The sequence below is a fragment of the Panthera onca genome, chromosome B2 (genome assembly GCF_046562875.1).
Source record: "Panthera onca isolate mPanOnc1 chromosome B2, mPanOnc1 haplotype 2, whole genome shotgun sequence".
In the NCBI taxonomy this organism is placed as follows: domain Eukaryota; kingdom Metazoa; phylum Chordata; class Mammalia; order Carnivora; family Felidae; genus Panthera; species Panthera onca.
The window spans coordinates 40,292,145-40,317,117 of record NC_138343.1 but is presented as its reverse complement, the minus strand read 5'-3'; the positions used below and the strand labels follow the sequence as shown (position 1 = coordinate 40,317,117).

At 42.5% G+C, this 24,973-nt stretch overlaps 1 protein-coding gene across 14 annotated transcripts in view; it reads left to right on the top strand.

The window, feature by feature from the left end:
• The window catches only part of TRERF1 (transcriptional regulating factor 1), a 227,860-nt gene that overhangs the window by 101,976 nt on the left and 100,911 nt on the right, over window positions 1–24,973 (top strand). For 13 of the 14 annotated variants that reach the window (XM_060614377.3, XM_060614374.3, XM_060614372.3 and 10 more), the window contains one exon: window positions 2,081–2,163. The exons of the other annotated variant lie outside the window; for it this stretch is intronic. The gene's annotated coding sequence lies outside the window, so the exon portion shown is untranslated. The remainder of the gene's footprint in view (window positions 1–2,080; window positions 2,164–24,973) is intronic. 14 annotated transcript variants of the gene reach the window in all.

Sequence of the window (24,973 nt, the reverse complement as noted above, 5' to 3'; positions counted from 1 at the left end):
CTGTCACTCCTGGGACCTCACCCCCTTAAGGAACCTGGTTCAAGCCGAACCTCAAACCTTCACCGTCTCTAGTTCTCATTCCCTTTTCTCCTCCCCTCACAGACAGATGTCTGGAAAGAATCTGCCCTCAGGTTTTGCTTCTTAGTTGACACAGCCCACTCGGGCTGGTTTCTGCCTATGGGAGGTGTGCCTGGCACAAGGGAGGGACCTGATTGGATTTGCTGCAGAGGACTTATGCCTCCCACAGGAATTGCCCTCTGTCAGCTCACCTGTGGCCTCCATATTACCACACCGAGCGGACGCTCCACTCCTTATCTTTCTGGACTCTTCGCTACTTTTGACATTGGACAACTTCCCCCTTTCTGCACCTCTCTTGGCTTTTTTCATTCCATAAATAAATCTCTCAACAATTATTTCTGGAGTACCTACTAGGTACCAGTATCCGGGACAAACCATAATACCATGCCCCTGCTTTCAAGGAGTTTACAGACTGGTGTGAGGGAGAAAGGTAAAAATACAAACAAATGTCAGGTGCTGATAAATGCTATGAAGAAAAATACAACCGGGGAGGGGCATAGGATGGGTGCTGGTGTTATAGGGGGGAGTCTCATTGAGAAAGTGACATTGTCACAGGAGCCTGAAGAAAGTAAAGGACGCCTGGGAGAAGAATGTTCCAGGCAGAGGGAAGAGCAAGTGTAAAGGCTTTGAGGGAGGGGCCTGCTTGGGGATGTTTGAGGAGGGCATCCTGGCTGGAGGAGATTGAAGAAAAGCAGGGTAGGAGAAGAAAACGTCAAGGAAGAGGCCAGGCCAGGTCATGTGGGCCTTAAAGGTCATTTCAAGGACTTTGCCTTCTATTTTGAGAGAAATGAAACACTATAGGAGTGTTTTGAGCAGAAGAGTGATTTGTTGTTGTTGTTGTTGATTCATTTTGAGAAAGAGCATGGGCATGAGCATGGGGGAGGGGCAGAGAGAGAGAGAGGGGGAGAGAATCCCAAGCAGAGGCTGCACTGTCAGCACAGAGCCCAGCGCGGGGGTCCATCTCGTGAACCGTGAGGTCATGACCTGAGCTGAAATCAAGAGTCGGCGCTTAGGTTAAGTGCCACCCAGGCGCCCCAAGAACAGTGATTTTTAAATGATCACTGAGGCTGCCGTGGGACCATGGTGTATTAGTTTGCTAAGGCTGCCATGACAAAGTACCACAAACTGGGTGGCTAAAGTCACAGAAGTATATTTTGTCACAGTTCTGGAGGCCAGAAGTCTGAGATCAGGGTGTTAGCAGGGCCTCGTTCCCTCTGAAGATACTAGGGAAGGATCTGTTCCAGGCCCCTTTCTCACCTTCTGGTAGTTTCTGGGCTTGTGACAGCAGAACAGCAACCCTCTCACACATCGGCGTTCTCCCTGTGTGAGGGCCTGTGTCCTAATTTCCCCTTTTTGTAAGGATACCAGTCAAGACTGGATGAGAGACCCACCCTACTCCAGGATGACCACCTCTTCACAGCTAATTACATCTGCAGTGACCCCATTTCTACAAAAAGCCCTCATCTGAGGTACTGGGGTTAGGACTTCAACCTAGGAATGTGGGGGACACGCAATCCAACCCATGGCACAATTCAACCCACAGAATAGATGGATTATGGAAAGGCAAGGGCGGAAGTAGGGAGACCAGTTAGGAAGTTATCACAATAGCCCAACAAGAGAAGCCGCTGGCTTGGACCAATGTGGTAGCCATGGAGGTGGTGAGAAAGTGGCGAGTCTGGAGATATTTTGAAGAATCACGTTGCCATCATTTGCTGGTGGATTGGATGCGGAGTGTGAAGGAAAGAGAGGAGTCGCCGTGACTCCTGGGTTGCAGGCCTCAGTAACTACAAGGGAGTTGGGGGTCTTTCTTTCCTAAATTCTCCTCTCCCTTGGGGACCCTCCTCAGCAGCTTTTGCAGGGCCCTCCTCCAGGGCAGGCCTATCAACTGTTGGATTCTTCAGGGCTCCATCCTGGACTGCCTCTCTGGTCTCTCCTGATCGATAGGATCTTTCTCATGTTGAGGGCAAATATCCTGAATGTGCTTTTTGGGTCCTTCCCACAGGCCCCGGCTCTGGAGGATGCTGAAGGAGGAAGACATGGGAGCAGGACGACCCTGAAAGATTAAGCCTCCCAATCCTGCAACAGGTATAGCTGCTCTGAAATGCTTTGTGATGAAGGAGTCCTAAAAGTGTTTCTTTGCTATCTGCGGTGTGGAAAATGCCTTGCGAAGGGGAGGGGGGCTGCTGTGGGCCTGGACAACCCTAGATTTCTGGAAAAGGTCTCTCTGGGAAATGGTTGGCGATTATGGATTCACGCGCTGGAATTCAGCATCCCTTGGAATGGGGCTGAGGGCACCGTGCCGTGTCTCTCTTGACTTTTGCAGTTGTTGTGAATAGCAGAGGAGCCAAAGGACCCTCATGGATGGTAGCTCTATCTGCGTTCAGGGGGAATTAGACATCTCTGGAGAGCTGCAGTACAGAAGGCTGCGCTGAGAACCCCCACAGGGCCTGCCAGAGGCAGATTTCTGACCCCCCGTTCTCTTCCAAGCTCAGTTTGTCCCTCTAGAAAATGGGCGCATAGCCGTGATTCTTCTGCCAGGTCCCACGCAGACGGCGTCTGAAGGGTCAATAAATTTGTGTATAAACAGATTTTTTTTCTGTATGTTTAAACCCCGGCATAGCAAGAGATGGCTATTTTCCACAAATTCTCGGTGACGGCGGGGAAGGAGGGTGGCGGGTGTCTAATGTGATATGTGCAGGTTGTTTTTCTTGGCACGCGCCACACTTTTCATCTCTCTTATGTGGGACTCAAAGCTGATTGCTTCTGTTTCTCTTTTGTTGTGCTTGATTTTGATTTAATTTTTAAGCCATTGTGTCTTGGGGTTCCAGTAAGAAACAGATGGCTCACTCAAATGGAGTAATCTAAGAGCTTTTCCTGAAGGGGCTGTTTATAGTGGCGTAGGCAGGGTTAAGAGAACCGAGCACAGGATGTGGAAGCATCCCAGGGCTAGTGACGTCAGGGAGCTGTTACCATACCTAGTCCTGAAAGAAAGAGGGAAGGACTGGTTATTAGAACTGGAAAGAGAAGCTACATGGAAAGGTTATCTCTGGTAGAAGGGTGCAGTCAACCTTCAGCAACTCTGCTGGGGAAGAGCCAGGGGAATAAATCTCCTCACTGGACTCACTTGTCAGTTCTCCCATCTCCTGATGATGCCTCCCGTTAGGCACACTCAGCCAGAAGCTAGAAGGCGGGGAGCCATACCGATGCTGTCCAAAGAGATCAGATCCTCTGGGGAAGCAGAGCTGAGTGGAGAAGGGTGAATGTAGAGGTGCGAAAGAGAAATATCTGACCAAGCAAGAGATACAGGTTGCTTAGGTTGTATTGCAGAGGATGTCTCCATCCAAAGAGGGGTTTTGTTTGGTGGAGTGAGTGAAACGTTGCATTATTAGGTCAGCCACATAGATCTGTTGGACTGTGAGGGCTGGAAGGAGCAACAGAAATCCTCTAATCAAACTTCACCCTTTTTTAGTTGAAAAGACCCAGGAAAGTCAAGTGACTTGCCCAAGGCCACGCATGAATTCATGAAAGTGTTTCTGGGAAGCCTGTGACATTTTTAGGAGAAAACCAACACAAAACCACTTGAAACAGTTATGAAACAGTGTAAAGCAAAATCCAGGTACTTGCAGGAGAAAGGTGTGAATTAGTGTTTGTTTTTTTCTCACGTGTCAGTTGGGATTCTTTGGGGTTGTGACTGTCATAAAACCTAACTCAAAAGTGCTCCCACAGCACAGGGAATTAACTAATCAGCTCATGTACTTGCAAAGTTAGGGATGGGGTGGGCTGTATTGTGGATGTGAACTAGCAGCTCAGCATGATGTCAACCATTATTTCTTTCCATCTCTCTGTCACTCTTCCGTGATGTCAGTTCATCCTCAGGCTGGCTTTCCTCAGGGAGGCAGAATGGCTGCAGGAGTTCCTGGGCTCATAGTTGCATCCCTCTGGTCAGGAGGAAAGAAGCATTCCTTCTGGTAAAGAAAGTCCTTAGAAGATTGAGAAAGTGTCTTTTCCAGAATTCCATCCCCAGGAAACCAACCCTGGCATTTCATTGGCCCAAATTGAGCCATGTGCTTATTCCTCAGCCAATCCCAGTGCCCTCTGTTGATTGGCAGGGATGGGAAGTTTTTCTGGTTGGTCTATCCCTCTACTGGAGGAGTGTGTCAGCTTTCCCTAAAGCACCAGGACTGGCAGGAAGAGGACGAGACAGAGCCGGGGGTGAGGGTGGGGGTGGGGGGGGGGGGGGGGAGGAGATGGGTACCAGGAAAGTGGGAGCTGACATCCACTATACTGTATCATGCATAGAAATCTATAGAAATTCCACTGATCTAGACCCATTGTTGGAAGTAACAGTGAGAAAAAACCTGTTTTTAACTAGTGAAAGTCTGCATTTTAAAATATCTTACCATAGCATAGTTTCAGACAGAATCTTCCCAAACAGTTCCCAGACAGGCTTGCAATTAGCATCTGCTTCTCACTACGTCTTAAAACATAGGACCTTCTAGTAGATTGATCGTGCCTTCTACTATTCTGTTTAATTTCTCATATGCTTATTCAACCTTTTTATAGCCAGAGTAAACGCTGAACTCAAATTCTGGGTTAGTGGAGATTAAATTACATTAATGAAGTTCCTCATTTAAACCTTATCTATAAAATGGGAGTAGAATAGCACCTACTTTATAGGTCCGTTGTAAGGATTAACTGAGATAATCCAAGTAAAATGCCCAGTGTCCCAGTGGCTGGCCCAATAAATGTTATCTTTATTTGCTTCATATATCTCCAAATATTGTCACATTTATGTGTTTATGTGTGCATTTAGTCTAGGAAATTAACTCTCTTCACTACAAATTTATTGTTTGCCACTGATTAGTTCAGTTAGAGATGAGGTAAATAAAGGTGCTAAAAAATTTAGTGTTTATGGATTTTTTTCCACTGGAATGGTTTTTATTTTAGAATTCAGTTTGGGGAAAATCTAAAAAAAAGAAAATTTTAGTAGCATACAGTTAAGTTAAATGTAGGTATAATCCCTTAGAAGTGAGGGAATTTTTATTTTGCAGTAACTTATTAATATATTCTTAGTTGAAAAGTTTTATAAGTAGTTGAAGGCCTGGAGCACCTGGGTGGCTCAATTGGTCGAGTGTCTGACTCTTGATTTCGGCTCAGGTCTTGATCTCATGATTCTTGAGACTGGGCCCCATATCGGGCTCTGTGCCAACAGCAAGGAACCTGCTTGGGATTCACTCTCTCCCTCTCTCTCTGCCTCTCCCCTGCTCTCACCCTCTCTGTCTCTCAAAATAAATAAATAAACATCTAAAAAACATAGTTGAAGGCCTGTCATGATCTATCCCAACTGATTTTCTTGCCTTTGTTCTCAGTTTGGAGGCTCCAGAAGGGGCAAGTGACCCTCTTCAGCTTTGGCTTCCCAAACCAACCACACCATTTGGGGTTTTCTGAGTGGATGGATTTTAGGATCACCTGAATCAAGTGAGATGCTATAGAAGCAAGAATCTGGTCTTGGGCATTTATTTCAGTTGAAGTCTAGCTGACAAAATGCTGTGAATTGTTCTCTAAAGCTTTTAGTGTCATAAAGCTGACCTCTCAGAATCTCAGCAGAGCCACCTGTCTTGGTTCGGGGGTTCCCAGATTAGCGGTGGGAGAGCACAGGTTGATCCTGTGCTCCCTCGAGTACCCTCAAGCTTTATCACCTATGTTTCAAAACCAGGAAGAGATAACCTGATAATGCAGGGTGAATAGGGTACAGTGAGGGGTCTGCAGATAGAAGAAAAATTTTCAGAACAACCAGAAACTTATAGACCTGAGAAAAATTCATACTCTCGCCCTTGCATATTGACAAAGATCAGTCTTAAATTTTCTGTAGGTCGTTTGCTGACCCTGGAGCTGGTCACCATTGTGATAACTAGATGGGAACCAGTGATAATTAGATGATTGACCCTAAATTACTTGGTCCAGACAAGTCGTTCTCATATGTAGATGACTTGGATGAAGAACTATCAAAAAAATTGGAAGGAAGCATAAGAGACTGTTAAAAACTGAGAACAAACTGAGGGTTGATGGGGGGTGGGAGGGAGGGCAGGGTGGGAGGGAGGGTAGGGTGGGTGATGGGTATTGAGGAGGGCACCTTTTGGGATGAGCACTGGGTGTTGTATGGAAACCAATTTGACAGTAAATTTCATATATTAAAAAATAAAAAAAAAATAAAATCTATTTTGTCTGTTATAAGTATGAAAAAATAAATAAATAAATAAATAAATAAAAAATTGGAAGGGATTAGCCTAGAGCTACCAGCTTCTTATCTTGCTTTGCCTTCCTTAGTGGAGGGATGTTTTAAAAAACCTAACATCTGTTAGCATAGAATTTCATAAAAGAGTTTCATTTAAGAAAAGGAGTATTTTTTCCTGACATTGCCTGTAAAAACTACCTCACGCAGTTGGATCCTTCATTGCGATCTGTGGGTAACAAGAATTGGGGAGATGGAGAGTTATTTACTTCATGTGCAAGTATAGGGGGGCAAATCCTACTTTTTAAAGTCTCTCTTAGAACCTAGGAATTCTCTTAAGCCATATCTTTATTTGACTTAAAGGAGCCGGAGAAATTCACTTGAACGCAAGGCTTGATGAGTCCAATTCATTTTATAAAGAAGGAACAGTTTACTCTCATCATTAACTTAGAATTGTTAGTTTGATTTTCTGCCAGTAGAAAGAAAGTCTTGCAAGACCTACATAGTTCAGATTAAAAGGTATGTCAACAGTTTTTCTTTTTCCACAGTTTCACCCTAAAAATGATAAATCTGTTCGGTTGGACTTGACCTCCAGTTGTGTGGTATGTGCCTCTATGTGTGGGAAAGCGTACACACACACACACACACACACACACAGAGAGAGAGAGAGAGAGAGAGAGAGAGAGAGAATTTAAAGCTCCAGAAAGGAAAGGGTGCTTGTGAGAAATCAGTCACTGGTGTTAGGACTTGTAGTAACTGTTGCATCTTGTAGCTGCCAAAACAGTATGAGTTAAGATGTCTTTTGGAGTCCTTAAAAAAAAACCCAACATATACCCAGCCACCCTTGGCATCCCAAACAGTCATAAAACATTCCTCATTCTGCTTCACTTCACATGCCTGCTTGGCTTTGCCACAAGCATGTTTTGCCTTCCAGCCAGGGATTAAGCTTCTGTGTGAGGCCATGACTGGTGTGAAAGCAATTTCTCTGTCATTGTTGAGGGGGGAGAAAAAACCGCTTGCACGCTTGTGCGAAATCCTGAGTGGAATTATGGAATCCTAGCTCCGAAGAGGGTTTTGAGGTCTGTGCCTTCCTGCCGGGCTATTCTAACACTCATCACCTTGACTGACAAAAGGCGACCTAATCCCAACGCTTCGTTGACCTCTAACACTTCATGGATCCCCTGTGAACAAGGACACGAACTGAGATGTGTCTTTCTCAAGAAAAAGCAGACCATTGGCCAACATACCACATATGCAGTTACTGCCCTGTTCACATCCTTGTTCTTGGGCACGGTGTCACTGTTTGAGTCCTGGTTGTATTCTCACAGATGCTCATACAGCACAGTCCTCGCCTGTTCTAGGAGACCCTCCATCTTCATTCAGACTCCTTACTACTTGTTTCTCCTCAGGTGTATCTCTCTCCACAGCACGCTATTCAGTGTGCCTAGTTATGGCTCCGTGTTCTTTCGGACAGACATTACCACAGCCCCCTTGCTTTGGTCAACTTGGGCTGCCATAACAAAATACCACAGACTGGGTGGCTTAAAATAGAAATTTATTTCTCACAGTTCTGAAGGGGAAGTCTAAAGATCAAGGGGTTGGCAAGGCAGGTTTCATTCTGAGAGCTCTTAGGATAGTTTGTAGGCGGCCGCCATCTTGATGTGTGCTCATTTGACATCTTCTTTGTGTCCTTGAAAAAAAGGAAGCTCTGGTGTCTCTTCTTCTTATAAGGACACTAATCCCATCATGGGGCTCCAGCCTTGTGAGTCTTCTTAATATAGTTGGTTCCCAAAGGCCCCATCTCCTAATACTATCAGATTGGGGGCTAGGGTTTCAACATATGAATTTGGGTTGGGGGATGGGGGGTGGGACACAGACTTTCAGTCCCTAACAATTCTGAATCGTTATTTGTGGTTCCCGTGAAGTGTTTGGAGGGTTGTTGATCCAGGAGCCCTGCAGTCAGTAGAGAAAGCCTTAGAATTACAAACTTTTGTTGCTCTGTAAGAAGTACAGTGTCCTACTGGTGGCTTACTGGACTACAAAATCGGAAGACCTTTACCACACACTTCAAGGTGACCTGTGGCAGACTGATGATCTCCTTTTCTTTTCAGATCTTAGGTTTCCTAGGTCCAGATGTCAGTGTTAAAAGGTGTGGATGCCAAACTTGCTCAGCCTCAATGAATTGTGGATGGTTCCGCATTCAATATTCCCTGACCACCATCTATAGCCTCCCTTATGGGCCTCTAAAAGGGAGGCTCTTAGAACAAAAACCTGGGAACATGGCTTATTTCTTAGCGCTTTATCTTCTTGGGCATTCACTCCCTTTCATGGGGGAAAGGAAGGCAGTAAATTATAATGCAACTGTTCCTTATTCCTTTAGAGATCAATATTTTACAGTGTCATTTTAAATGTATAAAAATATAAATATAGTAATGTCCACATGGGCGCGCACGCGCGCGCACACACACACACACACACACACACACACACACACACACACACACACATACCTGGGCCAGGTGGGAGATTTTAAAATACAAAAAGGCCTTTGAAAATTATTTTAAACTTTCAAGGAACAGATAATTTCTGTGTTATATAAACTGTTCCAGGATTTAGAAAAAAGATGGAACACTTCCAGATTCTTTTTTCAAGCAAACATGACCCTGATAACAAATCTGGCAAGCCCCCAAAGGGAGGCTCTCTACCAGTCTCTCATAGGAATGTAAAAATTTTAGATGAAATTCTAGTGAGTAGATTTCGACAATAGATATATGAATGTTCCACTATACCCAAGAAGGTTATGGAATGCAGGAATGGCTTCATATATATATATTTTTCATTTGCTTCACATAAATTATTTAAGTAAAAATATGCAATGATCTCATTAATTCCAGAAGTACATTCAGTCAGTTCAACTTCTAATTTTTACAAACCACTTAGAAACGAGTATATAAAATGACCATTCCTTCGTATAATAAGGAAGATTGAGTTCATACAGCCTACTGTCATTATACTTATCGGGGCCACAATAAAGGCATTATTGGATATGGCTGAGATCAAAACAAAAAGCCAGTGCAGAAAGTTATGAAAGCGGTAACATTAACTTTAGAGAATAAATATTGTAAAGAAAAGGATAAAATTATCATTACAGATTGCTTAGTTGTAGATCAAGGAGGCTTAAAGAGATTAAGTTAAAACCCTACTTCTAGGTGGTGAGATTACAATTAAGGATTTAGATATTTCTGAAATTAGTTCAAGAGTCTGATGCCATTCCTGTCAAAGTCCCATCAGGATTTTTAAAATTTCACAAGATGGTTATCAGTCTATATGGAAAAATATGTAGATGAGAACCTCATGGGGAATCTTGGAAATGGCTCGAGGAGAAGGGAGTTAGATCTATTGGATATTACAATATATAGCAATACTAGATATTAAAGTGTACCTTTGTAATTAAAACACCATGGTATTGACATAAAAAGAGGAAGTAGGTGAGTGAACTAGGATAGTTCAAAAGCAGACCCTCACATAAATAATTCGATAAATCATAAAGAAGTCATCACAGATCAGGGGGGGAAGGAAGAATTATTCAATAAATAATTTTGATGCATAGTTAGCAATTTGGAAAAAATCATTCTAACTTCACCACAATGAATTACATATTGATTAAACAATTAAGTGCAAAATGTAGAGGCATAGGGAAATCTATAGAATTGAATATTGCTTTAGAAACAAAAGAAAAACACTCAAAAATGAAAAGAACAGTCCATCAAACTACAGAAAAAAATCAAAGATTTCTTCATGTAAAAAACCAGTGGGGTAACAATAGGGAAAGATTTGCATTCATATGACAGAATTTGTATCTTTATTTTGTGACGTGCTCAAACAAATAAAAAAAAACTAATAAAAAAAAAAACCCTAAAACCTTGGTTGGACACTTGAATAGATAACTACATATAGCACCATACACATATATGGAAAATGTTCAATTTTGTAATAAGAGATATGTAGATTGAAACAGCAGCAAAATACTATTTTAACATATTATTTGAAGAATACATTAAAAAATTAATGTTTATTTATTTTGAGAGAGAGAGAGAGAGAGACAGCGTGAGCAGGGGAGGGACAGAGAGAGAGGGAGACACGAATTCATGAACCACTCAGATCATGACCTGAGCCAAAGTCAGATGCTCCACCAACTAAGCCAGCCAGGCACCCCTCCAAAGAATGCATTTTTAATGGTAATCCCCAGTTCTGGAGGTATTGCGATATTCAGTGTATTAAAGAGCCATATTATTTATTCATACATTTTGATCCACTTCTGTAGACCATCTTCCACAGTAATACCACTTCTGTGGACCATCTTCCCACATTCCCTCCATGAGGGAAATAATACACAACATTTAATAACCTATTTAAACAAAGATGCTCCCTGAAGCATTATTTACAAAGTAGCCACATGCGCGTGCACGTGTCCGTGCGTGCGCACACACACACTCACACACACACACACACACACACACACACACACACACACACACAATGTCCAACTGTTGAATAACTGTCAAATAAGATAGTTCCTCTATCAGCGTAATACTCTAGTATAATTAACAATTATTTTGAAGATATGCAGCAATGTGACATGATATTTACAATATAATTTTATGTATAGAAATTGCCAATAAATTGTGGTGTAGTTTCACTATGGAATACAACTATATAACTATGCAATTAAATTGAATGAACCATAGCTGTGTGCGACAACAGGGAAGGATCTCAGGAACATAGCTGTTAAGTAGAAAAGCAAGTTGCAATGTGATCCCCATTACACAAAGTTCAGATACATACAGAGCTAATGATACAGTGTTTAGACATCCACATGCATGGGGTGCCTGGGTGGCTCAGTCGGTTAAGCATCCCTCTTCAGCTCGGGTCATGATCTGGTGGTTCATGAATTGGAGCCCGGTATCAGGCTCTGTGCTGACAGCTCAGACCGTGGAGCCTGCTTCAGATTCTGTGTCTCCCTGTCTCTCTTTGCCCTTCCCCAGCTTGTGCTCTCTCTCTCTCTCAGAAATAATAAATGAATAAACTTAAAAAAAAAAGTTTAGATGTCCACATGCATGTGCAAACCCTATAAGAACAAGCGATCATAGACAAAAATTCAGGCTAGTCGTGGAAGGAGAGAAGAGAATGAGGGAGGAGCCCCTGGGGGCTACCTAGGGGATGGTAAAGTCTCTTTCTCAAGCTGAACTATGGACACGTGTGTGTATATATATATATATATGTGTGTGTATATATATATATATATATACACACACATTTGTGTGTACATACATATGTATATATGCATAAGTGTGTATATATACACACGTATATACACACATATGTATACACACACATATATATATATATATATTATTGCTCTTTTTTATACCTTAACATAAGCAACAAATATTTTTAATGTCAAATACATTAAGTATGTTAATTTCACAAAGGAGTATCAAAACCCATATTCACTGATTACAATTATGTTCAAAATATGTGTCCCTAAAAAAAGATGGTAAGAAAGTATATAGGTAACAGTGACTGTGTTAGTGACTGTGTTAGACTGGGTAGCTTATTCTTTCTTTTTCTCTCATTTCAAATAAAACAGGCATGCCTTGTTTTATTGTGCTTTGCAGAGTTTTGTGGCAACCCTGTGTTGAGCAAGTCTATCGGTGTCATTTTTCCAACAGCATCTGCTTAGTTTGTGTCTCTGTGTCACATTTTGGTAATTCTCACAATATTTCAGACATTTTCATGACTGTTTGCTTATATTTGTGATGGCGACCTGTGATCGGTGTTCTTTGATGTTACTATTGGAGCCTGAAGATGGGACTGAATTGCTGCAATCTCATGATCAAGCTTTAATAGATGAGGAGTTGCTTCCTGTGGATGAGCAAAGAAAGTGGTTTCTTGAGATGGAATCTACACCTGGTGAAGATGCTATGAAGATTGTTGAAATGACAACGAAGGATTTAGAATATTACATAAAGTTTGTCGATAAAGCAGTGGCAGGGTGTGAGAGGACTGACTCCAGTTTTGAAAGAAGTTCTGTTGTGGGTAAAATGCTATCAAACAGTATCACATGCTACAGAGAAATTATTTGTGAAAGGAAGAGTTAGATGATGTAGCAAACATCATTGTTGTCTTATTTTGAGAAGCTGCCATAGCCACCCTGATCAGTCGGCAGCCATCAAGTGGAGTCAGGTCCCTCCACCAGCAGAAAGATTATGATTTCACTGAAAGCTCAGATGATGGTTTGCATTTTTTAGCAATCAAATATTTTAAATTAAGTTGTTTTTTTTAGACATAATGCTATTGAACATTTAATGGACTATAGTACAGTATAAACATAAATTTTATATGCACTGAGAAACCAAAAATTCACTTGAAACGCTTTACTGCCATATTCACTTTATATCAGTGGTCTGGAACTGAACCCACAGTATCTCTGAGGTATGCCTGTCTGTGCATATGTTACATTTTTTTAAACAAAGGAAAATTGAAGAATACTTCTGCAATTATAGGATGACTTAAGCTTCCAGTGGAGGGATTGCCGTTGTCCAGAGAGTAATAGACCTCACCAATGACGCAGAAGGGGAGGTGGATTTAAAATGTAAAAGGAAGATGGAAAAATATGTCCACGAATAGTCACTGAGCATCTTTCTTGTGTGAGAAAGCCTTGACCTGACCTGTGTTCTGAAAACATCTTTTGTATACTGAGTTTATTGAATTGCTGCAAGGGATGAATTTAAAAAGGCTGGCATTTCTTTGGGTTCCCTTAAAAACATTTTTTTAGCTTATTATTTTGTCTGGTTATAAAAATAATACAGTGATTTGAAATATTCTTACAAAAATGTAATGGAACCAGTAGCTGAGCGGACACTAGAACTAATTTGCAGTTGAAAGAAAATACAGGGGATAGAGGAACATGTTAGAAGACACCATGAGGATGCATTCAGGAAGTTCTTGGAACATATGACCCATACGCTGCTCATAAATAAAATGGCATGGAAAAGGAGGGGTAGCACTATGGAATAAATTTTAAAAGACTCAAGGGACATATCAGCCAAATTCCAGTGTAAATCTTGTTTGGACCCTGATTTAAACAACCCAACTGTGAAAAGGCATTTATGAGACCCATTAGGAAAATTGGGACACTAATTGGATATTTGATATTGAGAAATTATTGTTAATTTTTAGGTGTGATATTATTATTTATGGTTATATTTTAAAAATACATACTATAGTGTTTGTGAGCAAATGAAGTATCAAATACTTTAAAACAGTCCAGTGGAGAGTTTGAGTATATTAAACTCATATATAAGGTCATGAGGTCATATATAAGGTTATATATATATGACCTTATATAAACTCATATATAAGGTCATATATATATAAGGTATATATAAACTCATATATATAATATAAAAGGTCCAGATGTTTTTGGGGTATTTATGGATCAATGATATATCCAGGGTTTATGTTAAAATAATCCAGGGACAGGAGCCCTAGTGGGATATAGATGAAACAAGGTCAGCCATGTATGATAATTGAGGCCCAGCAGTGGGTACATATATTCTTGCCACATTTGTATATATGCTTAGAATTTTTCATAATAAAACATAAATAAGGGTAATACATGCTCACAGCTGAAAATGTAAAAAATATAGAAAAATATAAAGAAGAAAATGAAAGTCACCCATAATCCCACCCCTTGGAGATAACTACTATAACATTTTTATAAGAAAGAATCCTTCTATGCTCTCCTTATGCATTTACAATATATGTTCTTATACACCCACACTTTTAAACAAGAAATTATGCTATCTATATTGTTTTGTATTCTGCTTTTTTATATTGTGGGCACTATTGTGCTTTAGTGCCTTTAGATCTTCATCATAATTTAACATTATGGCTGTGTATTATTCTAATATGTGATAGCACATACAACATGCCATAATTTATTGATCTAAGCAGTCCTTTGCAAATGGGTATCTAAATTGTTTAATTTTTCCCCCCCTATTCAATCATTTCTTCTGTTACTCCTTCTGTCAAGTATCTAGAAAGTCAAAGTGTTTTTAAGGCTTTTTTTCTCTCTTGTGACAAACTGCTTGTTGGAAGTGAGATACTGTTTGAACTTCCTTCTGTAACATACATGATTACCCATTTCATCATCATCTCAGCAACATTTGGTGCTATAGTGACAATATTTTAAATGTTCATCAGTCTGATAGAGGGATAATGAATATCTTATTTTAATTTGTGTTTTTAAAATTACTAGTGAGATGAAAATCTTTTTGTAAGTGTATGTCAGTATTTATTTTATGCCTATGTGTTCATATCTTTCCCCCAATTCTTGTATTTATCCCCCCACTTACTGATTCATAAAGGTTCTTTACATAGTAAAGGATACTAATATTTCATGTATAAGTTGCCATTTTTCTCCCCAGTTTGTTGTCATTTAACTTTAGGTCATTTTTTTTTTTTTTAAGTAGGCTCCATGCCCCACATGGGGCTTGATCTCATGACCCTGAGACCAAGAGTTGGATGCTCTATCGACTGAACCAGCCAGGCACCCCAACCTTACATCATTTTTGAACAGTCATTTGTCTGGAATTATTTTAGTCGATTTTTTAAAGTTGTAAGTCTGTATTTTTTTTCCCTTTAGCCTTTCCAATTTTCTACATTTTTATTTTTGTAATCTTATTTAATATTTTATATTTATACTTAACATTTTACTGTAGCATTGTCCTTCAAGGTTTGCTTTTTTATTTTAATACATTTATTGGTTATTAAAGAAGATGCTTATGATAGAAAGAATACATTTTTTAAAAATTTACCTAGAATTTGTCTGTCATACAATGCATCAGATAAAATTTGGTAATTTATCTTTCTATGTGCATATATTAGTTAAAGTAACACTTGCTGACGGACAGTTAAAACCCCAACTTATGATTTAACACAGTAGAGGTTTATTTCTTAGTCCAACATAGGTGTTTCTGATTAGTGGTCAGCCCTCCAGTGAGTAGATTCAGTGGCCCAGGGTCCTTCATCATATTATTCTTCCATTCCCTAGGGCTTTGGGCTCCTCTGCATTTAGTTGGCAGTTGGAAGAAGAGAGCATGGAGAAAGCATGTCACTTCCCAACCACCTCAGTTTGAAAGTGCTTCATGTCATTTCTGCCTATATTCCATTGGTGGGAATAGTCACATGGATATACCTAGGTAGAAGGGATGCTGGGAAATGTAGTCCCTGGCTGGGTACCAGCTTTCCAGTGAAAACCCTACACTCTGGAAAGAGCATGAATATTTGTTGGACGTTTAGCCGAACCTGTCACCATTTGTTATATTTATAACCTATGGTGACAGGGGCGCCTGGGTGGCTCAATCAGTTGAGCGTTGGACTTCAGCTCAGGTCATGATCTCATGGTTCATGAGTTTGAGCCCCACGTCGGGCTCTGTGCTGACAGTTCAGAGCCTGGAGCCTGCTTCCGATTCTGTGCCTCCCTCTTTCTCTGCTCCTCCCCTGCTCACTCTCTGTCTGTCTGTCTCTCTCAAAGATAAATAAGCATTAAAAAAAATTATAATGTATATGATGTATATTTTCTTTACAAAATGGAATCATCCTATTAAGAGTCTTTAATTTTAGTGCCATTTTGTGAGCATTTGTGTCTTTAAATCTCTTTCAAAAATAAGAGTTTTAATGTCTACATATTATTCCCTGTTTTGATGTATCATAATTGATTTAACACTTTTCTATTATGGTACAGTTAGGCTTTCCTAGATTTTTATTATTCTGAATAGTGCTGCTATTGTAAATGTCTTTGTGCATAAATCTTTGAGTATTCCTCTGATTATTTCCTCAGGGACAATTCTTGGGAGTGAACTTGCTCAGTGTTAAGGCTGGCGATGCATATTACCAGATGGCCCTTCAGAAATGTGGACATATTTATACTCTTATCAGTAGTGTCTGAGGATTCTTATTTCAGAGCACTCTTGACTATCCATGGGCATTATAGTTGTTTCAGTTTTTGCCAATTCGGTCGTTGAAAACCGTACTGCACTGTTTTAATTTGCAAGCTTTCCTTACAGTGGGTTTGAACATTTTTTTTCATGAGGCCGTCAGTAATCTCTGTGTGTGTGTGTGTGTGTGTGTGTGTGTGTGTGTGAGAATTACCTCTTTGAATCCTTTTTCGTTTTTATTTTGAAGTGTTCCATCTTCTTTTCAATCATTTATAAGAGATTTGTATGCGGCATGTATTAACTTGTCATGTTATAAATATTTTTATCTGGCTTCTCCTTCCCTTGATTTTTCTTTGTGACCTAATTTTTTAAGATTAAACTCTACAGTTGGAGCCCTGATGTGTAATATCGTATGCATTGAATCTGCCCGGTTAGTGGTACTTCTGAGATTAATAACATTTTAAAAAGCAAAGCAGATTCTTTTTTCTGACCCATCATATGGTTTGAATGTTCTCAATGTGAAATTTTAGTTATCTTGAAGTGAGGGGATTTAAAGTAGTCATCAATAAAAAAATGGACTCGGGGCGCCTGGGTGGCTCAGTCGGTTGAGCGTCCGACTTCGGCTCAGGTCATGATCTCGCGGTTCGTGAGTTCAGGCCCCGCGTCGGGCTCTGTGCTGACAGCTCGAAGCCTGGAGCCTGCTTCGGATTCAGTGTCTCCCTCTCTCTCTGCCCCTTCCCTGCTCATGCTCTGTCTCTCTTTGTCTCTCAAAGATGTATAAATGTTAAAAAAAATTTTTTTTAAATAATAAATTAAAAAAATGGACTCAAGAAGAATTTGGGGCACTGGTTTCTTACCTGTGGAGATAGTGAGATCGCCTTCTTTATCTTCCTGGGATAGTTAGGAACAGCAGGGAGACAGGCTGATAGATGGTATCTGAGGACTCCATGGTTTAGCTAAGTGAGGAGTAGTGGGGTCTCAGAGGCCCTCTGGCTGTTTTTCACGTTAGATCTTATTTAAAACCCACGTGGTAGAGTGGCAGGGAGCCAAATTAGGGGTCAGGGAGCTGAGATGTCATCTCAGCTCTACCATCGACTGCGACCCTGAGCAAGTCACTTGTCCACTTGAGCCCTTAGTTTACCCATCAGCAGAACTTGAGAGGTTGTTGTAGGCGATGTTGCGGGTACGTGAACCCCTGGGTTGTGCAGTGGAGTTCTCCACGATGCCTCCTTTATGTTCGCTACCTTTTCTGACCTGTGGCAGGTGGGTCTGTGGGGAGTGGGAAGAAGGTGAGTCCCTTTGGCCTCCTGAGTGATTGATGAAAGAAATCAATCCAGTATATATCTGTTCCAGATATAATGTGATCTAAATGTGATGTTCACCTAATAAGATTAGATGAATCTAATATGGTTTTCCTCTAAAACACAAATACTGCACCACTTTTAATTGTAGTAGCCAAATTAAATTACTCGTCTCAAATTAGATTTCCAGCAAACTTAATTTGAACATGAGCTCAGGACTGCAGGCCCTGAGTAATTTTTTCAGATATAAAATAAATCAGTAGGATACTGGCGCTGTTCCTCTGGGCTCTTCAGTGGTTACCATAAAAGAGAATAGGTAAACATCTGGAGGAAGCTTGCAGAAAGAGAGCTGAGACAGAAGCTCCAACCCTTTGGCTGATCACTGAGTGATTTTCCCTTTTCATCACTTCTACCCTCACTGGTCTTGGAAGACAGGAAGCAAATAAAGACAGGTCCGGTAGTCACTTGTATCTTACTGCTTATGGTTGCCTTTCTTCTTTTTGTTCCTTGAGTGAGCCCTTTAATGTCTTGCCTGCTCAGGAGGACACTTGGTGGGAAGTGGCTCCCTGGGTGGCCTATGGAGCCACAGGGATTTGGTGAGGGACTAGAGACATTTATAACCTTGTGTTAGCTATATTTTCTGTCATTTTATCAGATGACAGATTAAATGAAAACCAACCCAGACTGTTTTCAGTCTGGGAGTAGACGCTGACAGTAGGTGAGGCTTTATCCAGGGCTCAGATGAGGTGCCCAAGATCCAGTGTTTCTCCTTCAGTGTTGGTTCCTTTCCCAGGCATGATCTCCCTTTCTGGCCCCAGAATGACAGCCCACGGCTCCTGGGTCAGCCTGTTTTCTTGTTCACTTGTTTTTCTAAGGAAAAACCCTTAGTGGATCGACCAAAGGCGTGGAATTGAGTCTGGTTGCCCTTGGTTGACTCCATTTGGATTTTATGCTTCCCTAAATCAATACCACGTGGAGGGCATGGGACAGATTGACTGCCTGGGAGATTCAGGGGACTGTTGGAAAAATAGATGGGTTAGTGAAGCAGGGGAGGTACCTCCAAACCTCCATGACGCATTAATACAGATCCTTCTTTTCCAAGCACTGCAGGCTTCCATTCTCTCCTTTGAAGTGTGGCCTACATTCTCCCCTTTGAAGTGTAAATGACCCTGAGAGGTAGATGGATATGTTCATGGATGAAGAGGTGAAGTTCACCGTGGGATCAGCTTACCCAAGGCCTTTTCAATGATACAGCAAGGACCAGACTCGGTGTCTAATGAGTCTTCCATTTTTTTTTCCCCGGCATCATGCCTTCTTTCTACGAATCCCTCTCACCAACCCCTCCTTCTCACTCTCCCAACACCAGCACAGGGTTCTTCATTAAATAGACAGTCAGTCAATAGTTGTTAACTTGTTATTGACTGACTAGTGTACCATCAGACCAAATGTGACCTTTCTGCTCATACTTTGTGAATATCATTATAGCAAAAGCCAATGTGGTCGATTCTCAGTCATTAATTTGTAGATTGTCCCTGGTAATTCAGTTTTCTTTCCCTGAATTATGGGGTTCGTTTAACAGAAGGATGGAGATTGGATGGCTTAAGGATAGACATAAGAAAGGAGTCAAGGTGTGTGTGTGTGTGTGTGTGTGTGTGTGTGTGTGTGCACGCACGTGCAGCTATGCACATGGAACTGCAATTACAAAATTAAATATGTTTCCGTTCAGCTGAAATTAGATTTGATGCCTATCTTTTCATTTCAATGTAAGTTACATTTGTGAAAGTTACCATTGGCAAGATCCTTATTTGCTCAAGCCAAAGACCTGTGAATAGGTGTGCCATTTAGAAACATTTTTAGTAGGAACCATACATTTGCTTTTCACTTTTGAGAAAAAAACCACCTATTGGCTTCTCCCTACTGGAAAAATCCTCCCTCATCAATATTTTGTCTCCGGTTTTACTTCTGCTGCCTCTGGGCAGCTTTATGGACTTTCTCCCGCTGTTTCTTTGTGCTGAAGGTCTGCATTCCACAGTTAACACTTCACCGTGGGTCCTGTGATACACTAATTGTTTCATATTTATGGGTTTTATCTCCTTGATCACTTGGTTAACAGTTTGAAGTCAGTGCTTGGTCTTACCACTTTCTTTGTGTTTTTTTTTTGTTTTTTGTTTTTGTTTTTGTTTGTTTTTTAATCCTCCACTGTACTCCCCTCCATGCTGAAGTCAAGTGGGTGATCATTTAGGGTTTGGTTCGGTGACTGGGGTAGGTGCCCCTCCTGAGCATTTCCATCTCACCCTCAATGTACTCACAGTGGCTTTGCAGTTGTCTGGTTATTATCTCTGTTCCTCCAGTACAGTTCATGGCACATATTAACGGCAAAGGAAATACGTGTTCATTAATTAAGTGATTCTTGCCTTCCTATACCACCCCCGCCTTCCCACCCCACCCCCAACACTCCCCCACCCGAACCATAAGTTCTTGGAAGGCAGAGCCTACATCTTATTGTTCTTTGTGTTCTCTATAGTCTTTAAGTGTGTCTGTCCATAGTAAATGCTCAATTAATTCTTGTTGAGTGAGCAGATTCCATGGGTGGGTAGAAGCCAAGGATCGGTAGGTCCTCTCTAGGGACCTGCCTGGGGGAGAAACCAGCTCTGAGAAGGAAGGGGGTGATGGAGGCTGGATGGGGATGGTTTCCAGAGCTGGGTGTGCCAACTCCTCCTTCTTCTGATTTCCAAGTACAGATAAGGCACTTCCCTAATGGCACAGTGCTGTGTCCCCTCCTCACCGGTGCCTGGTAAGCTCAATGCCTGAGAAGTGGTCGAGTAAAGGATGGTGGCTGTAATTCTAGCTTTTATTTCAACAATAAAGAATTCCCTGTTCTACCTGTACCTGAGCTCCTTCAGAAATCTTCATGGTTGAGATGGGAGGACACAAGCCAGGAGGAGCACATGATCACCTCCCCGTGTTGACATTTTCATTCTTCCCGTTGCCCTAGAGTCTGCTGATGAGCAATGACAGAGACACAAAGGAGGGGGCGGTGAGCACCAACGGGTCAGCACCCCCTCAGCCTCCCTGAATGGTGTTGGTTGGACCACTGGTTGGACCGACTCATCCCGGTTTGCCTGGGGCTGTCCCAGTATTAGTACTGGAAGTCCTGAGTCCCGGGACACCCCTCGGTCCCTGGCAAACCAGGACAGTGGGTCACTCCCTTCCTGCCCTGGCCAGCTCTTTCCCTGTTCCTTTTCCCTTTGCAAGGTCCTTAATTGGGCCCATTTCTTCTTCTTTCTGCCTTCTCCACTAACCTCTCCTAGCTCTTTTCAGCCAAGCCCTGAGCCCTGCTTGCATTTCTGCTATTAGAGGCCCTTCCAGACCAGTGTTCTGAATCGCTGTGGGTTGACCAGAATTCTTGGATTAGATATCCTCCCAGGGGCTGCCTTCTCATCCTCTCTGGCCCTGCTTGGCTCCAAAACTCAACGAAGATGTGAAAGCTTCTGTCACATAGAGTTGAAACTCATCTGCATTCAGGAAGAGCCTGCCCTCTCTGGGGGAGGCTTTCTGCACACATGTGGCACTCGGCGGGCACAGCACCACGCTGTGCCTGGAAGGTAGGGCAGGGGAAGTGGCAGTGCTGGGGTAGCTGTGCCCGCAGTTTCGTGTCGTTCACACCGAGGCCCGCCTCCCTCATCCCAGACCCAGCCCTCAGCACCTGTCCTCTGGGCACATTGTGGCTTACGGCTGTCAGCAAGGCCGACTGTAGCCTGCTGTCTTCTCTGAAGCTTCCTTCCCCACATTTACCTCTTTGTTCTCAGAATTCTTAATACACATAGAGTCAGTGCTACTCCATTAAGTGAGCCTAATTGTTTTCTTCCGCATTTCTCGCGTGTTAGTTCTTCCTTGAAGGCAGACGTCTTATCTTGTTTCCTTTCCTTCCGCCTCATGGCACCTGGCCTTGTGCTGGGCCCACAGCTGGCCCTCACTTGGTACATACCACTTTGATGGCACCTCGGTGATTTGTGGGTGACAGAGGGACGTGGAAGCTAGCAGGCTGGTGGTTCTCTGTGAGCTCCTGTATGCAGAGTAATGTCAGTAGCATGGAGCAGGAGGGTGGGAATACACGCTGCTCTGAGCCAGGCCCCGGGTCTTGGGTGGAATTCAGTTATCCCGACTTCCTCTTTAACACTGCCACAGGAGAATGAGGCTTCTTTAATGTGGAGTGAATTTTTAGTCACAAAACACTTCACTGTGTATTAGGTTTTGCCTCACATTTTCTGGAACATTCGACTGTAATTTAAAAATAATCACAGAGGATTAAACAATTCCAAGACTGCTTTACAGAGGCAGTCAAGTGGGTTTTGATTTTTATAGAGTTTTCCTTTTTTGAGTCATTCCCTTTTTGGAGGAGTTCAGAAGGAGGTGCTGTGCTGTCCCAGACCCTGTAGGCCTGATTCTGTTATTTGTCTCAGCATTGCTGATCCGTGAGTGAAAACGCAGCTCTGGCCCACCCCCATGAGGGTGGATATTTTGAACTTTTCACCAGTGCTGATAACCTCTTGCTTGGGTCTCCTGTAACCAACTGTGTGCTTCTGCGGTGTGTGTGTATGTGTGTGTGTATACGGTGTATTTGTTTTCAGATGTATGTAGCTTTAAAAATTTATAGGAATAATATGTGGTCTTGGTAAAACATTTAGTAGGAAGTTAAAGCTGTCTTTACTTCTCTTTTTTAATTTTTTAAAAAGTTTATTTATCTATTTAGAGAGAGAGAGACTGCACACAAGTGGGGAAGGGGGGCATAGAGAAGGAGAGACAGAATTCCAGGCAGGCTCTGTGCCATCAGCACACAGCCCGATGCGGGGCTTGAACCCATAAACTGTGAGATCACGACCTGAACTGAGATCAAGAGTTGGACACTCAGGGCGCCTGGGTGGCTTAGTCAGTTAAGCGACTGGCTTCAGCTCAGGTCATGATCTTACAGTTCATAGGTTCAAGCCCTGCGTTGGGCTCTGTGCTGACAGCTCAGAGCCTGGAGACTGCTTCCGATTCTGTGTCTCCGTCTCTTTCTGCCCCTCCCCCATTTGTGCTCTGTCTCTCTGTCTCTCTCACTCTCTCTCAAAACCAAAAAACATTAAAAAAAAAAAAAAGAGTTGAACACTTAACTGACTGTGCCACCCAGGCACCCCTTTACTTCTTTTTTTTAAATGTTTATTTATTTTGAGAGAGAGAGAGAGCACACCCATATGTGCAAGCAGGGAAGAACAGAGAGACAGGGAGAGAAAGAATGCTAAGCAGGCTCTGTGCTATTAGCACAGAGCCTGATGCAGGGATCAATCCCACAAACCATGAGATCATGACCTGAGCCAAAATCAAGAGTCAGATATTTAACTGACTGAGCCACCCAGGCGCCCCAAGCTGTCTTTACTTCTTAGAAATAACCCCAGTGAACATTTTAATGTATATTTTTCCAGATTGTTTTTTGTGCACTCACACATATGTTCAGACACACACACATACACACAGTATGTATATTTACACAGATGGGATCATTTTATGTAAAATTTAGGGGCCTGTTTTCTTTTGCTTAACAATTTCTGAAAGACATTTTCTCTGTGTCCGTGAAGACTAATTTATCACTCATTCAGCAAACACTGAACTGAACGCCTACCATGTGTCCAGCATCGTGCAGGGTACTGGGGATATAACATTGAACAAAAGGGATAAAACTCCCTGCCCTTGGGGAACCAATAGTCTAGTGGGGTGGCTGGCAATAACAAAGTAATACAATATGTGGTGGGTTAGAAGGTGATAAATGCTATGGGAAAAAATGAGATCAGGAAGGTGAGTGGGAGTGAGGGGGATAAAGTGCATTTTGCAGTTTTAAACAGGGTGGTCGAGTGATGAGGAGGCCTTTGACCAAACCCTGGGGCTATAATGTTTAACACACAGCGTGCTCTACTCAGATGACTGCTGGGTTAGGTCTGCACTTGTGGCAGAAAGAGACATGCTGTCAGAGCCTTAGGAGCTCTGGGCAGGGGTCCCTCCGATCTCTTGTGGTAGGAGATACAGACTTGAGCACCCGTGCATGGTCTTGTGTTGCTCATTACGGACAACAGTGACATGTTATTATAACATGTTCTTGTTTCCAAAGTCGCTTTTTGTCTGTTCTCCTGGCCCCGTTGCTTACTTTAGCTACACAATTTTGGGCAAATAGCCCACCTGTTCTGGGCCTCATGAAGGAAGTATGAGGATTGTTGTACAGTTTAAATGAGTTAATCCCGGCGCATAGAACAGTGCTGGAAAGAGCTCCTATGAGAAGTTCAGCTGTTGTTATTACTACCTTTCATTTATTACTTGGGACAGTCCCGTGAGGAGGATGTTAGGCTCAGTTTAGAGATGAGGAAGCTGAGGCCCGGGGAGGTCGGCGTCACTAGTGAACAAGTTCAGGGTGCTAGGAGGTTGGTGGAGGGAGGTCTCACATCTCGGGCTTCAGGCCCTAGGCCCAGCTCCTGCCTACCTACCTTACTCCAGGTGGGCACAGCTACTCCTGCTTTAGGCGGGTGCATAGAACACATGGCCGCAGATTCCATTCACTGCCTTCCTGATCGCTCTGTAGACTCCTTAGAAAAGAAGCAGCCTGGGTCCAGGGGGTGGGGGTGGAGGTCGGGTAGGGTTGGGAGAAGAGGGAGGAAGGATGGATATGGAGTTCCCACGGGGAGGAGCTTGAGGCTTGGCGGCTCTGCTCAGCATCCTCACCGTTGTCAATTTGGTGTCAACACACGTTCCCCGCCTTCTCCCCCGCCAGTCACCACACACACCAGCTTGTAAAGATCCCCCTTAAAGACTCAGGAACATGACAAATAGTGGCTTCTCTAGTTTTAATTTTCTGACTTTGAGAAACACCCCTATCCTTGTGTCTGCGGTAGTTTGTTGAAGAACGGTACCACCGCAGACACAACCCAGCTCTGTAACTGTTATCACTTGCCTCCTTCCAGAAGGTATCCTGGTGGCAACCTCCCACCTCACCTGGCCCTAACCGGCCCTCAGGTGGCCCTTAGGACAACACACTTTGAAGGACCTGTGAGTTCATAGAGTGGACTGGTGTCTAGAGTCATTTCTTCTCCGAGGTCAATACCCACCCCCCCCCATGACATAGACAACCCAGAGTAATGCAGCACTGGGCATACCTCCTGTCTACTTCTCTGAAATGGAATGCAGAGCTTGCGTTACCATGGAAACCATAATATAAATGGTGGCTACGTGTAGGTAAAATAGCTCTATTGGTTTTATGCTGCAGGTACATTGTGAGTTCAGAAGGCTTTTGTGAACCTGAGAGTCTGAGAGTCCATCCATCGTTTTAAATATGG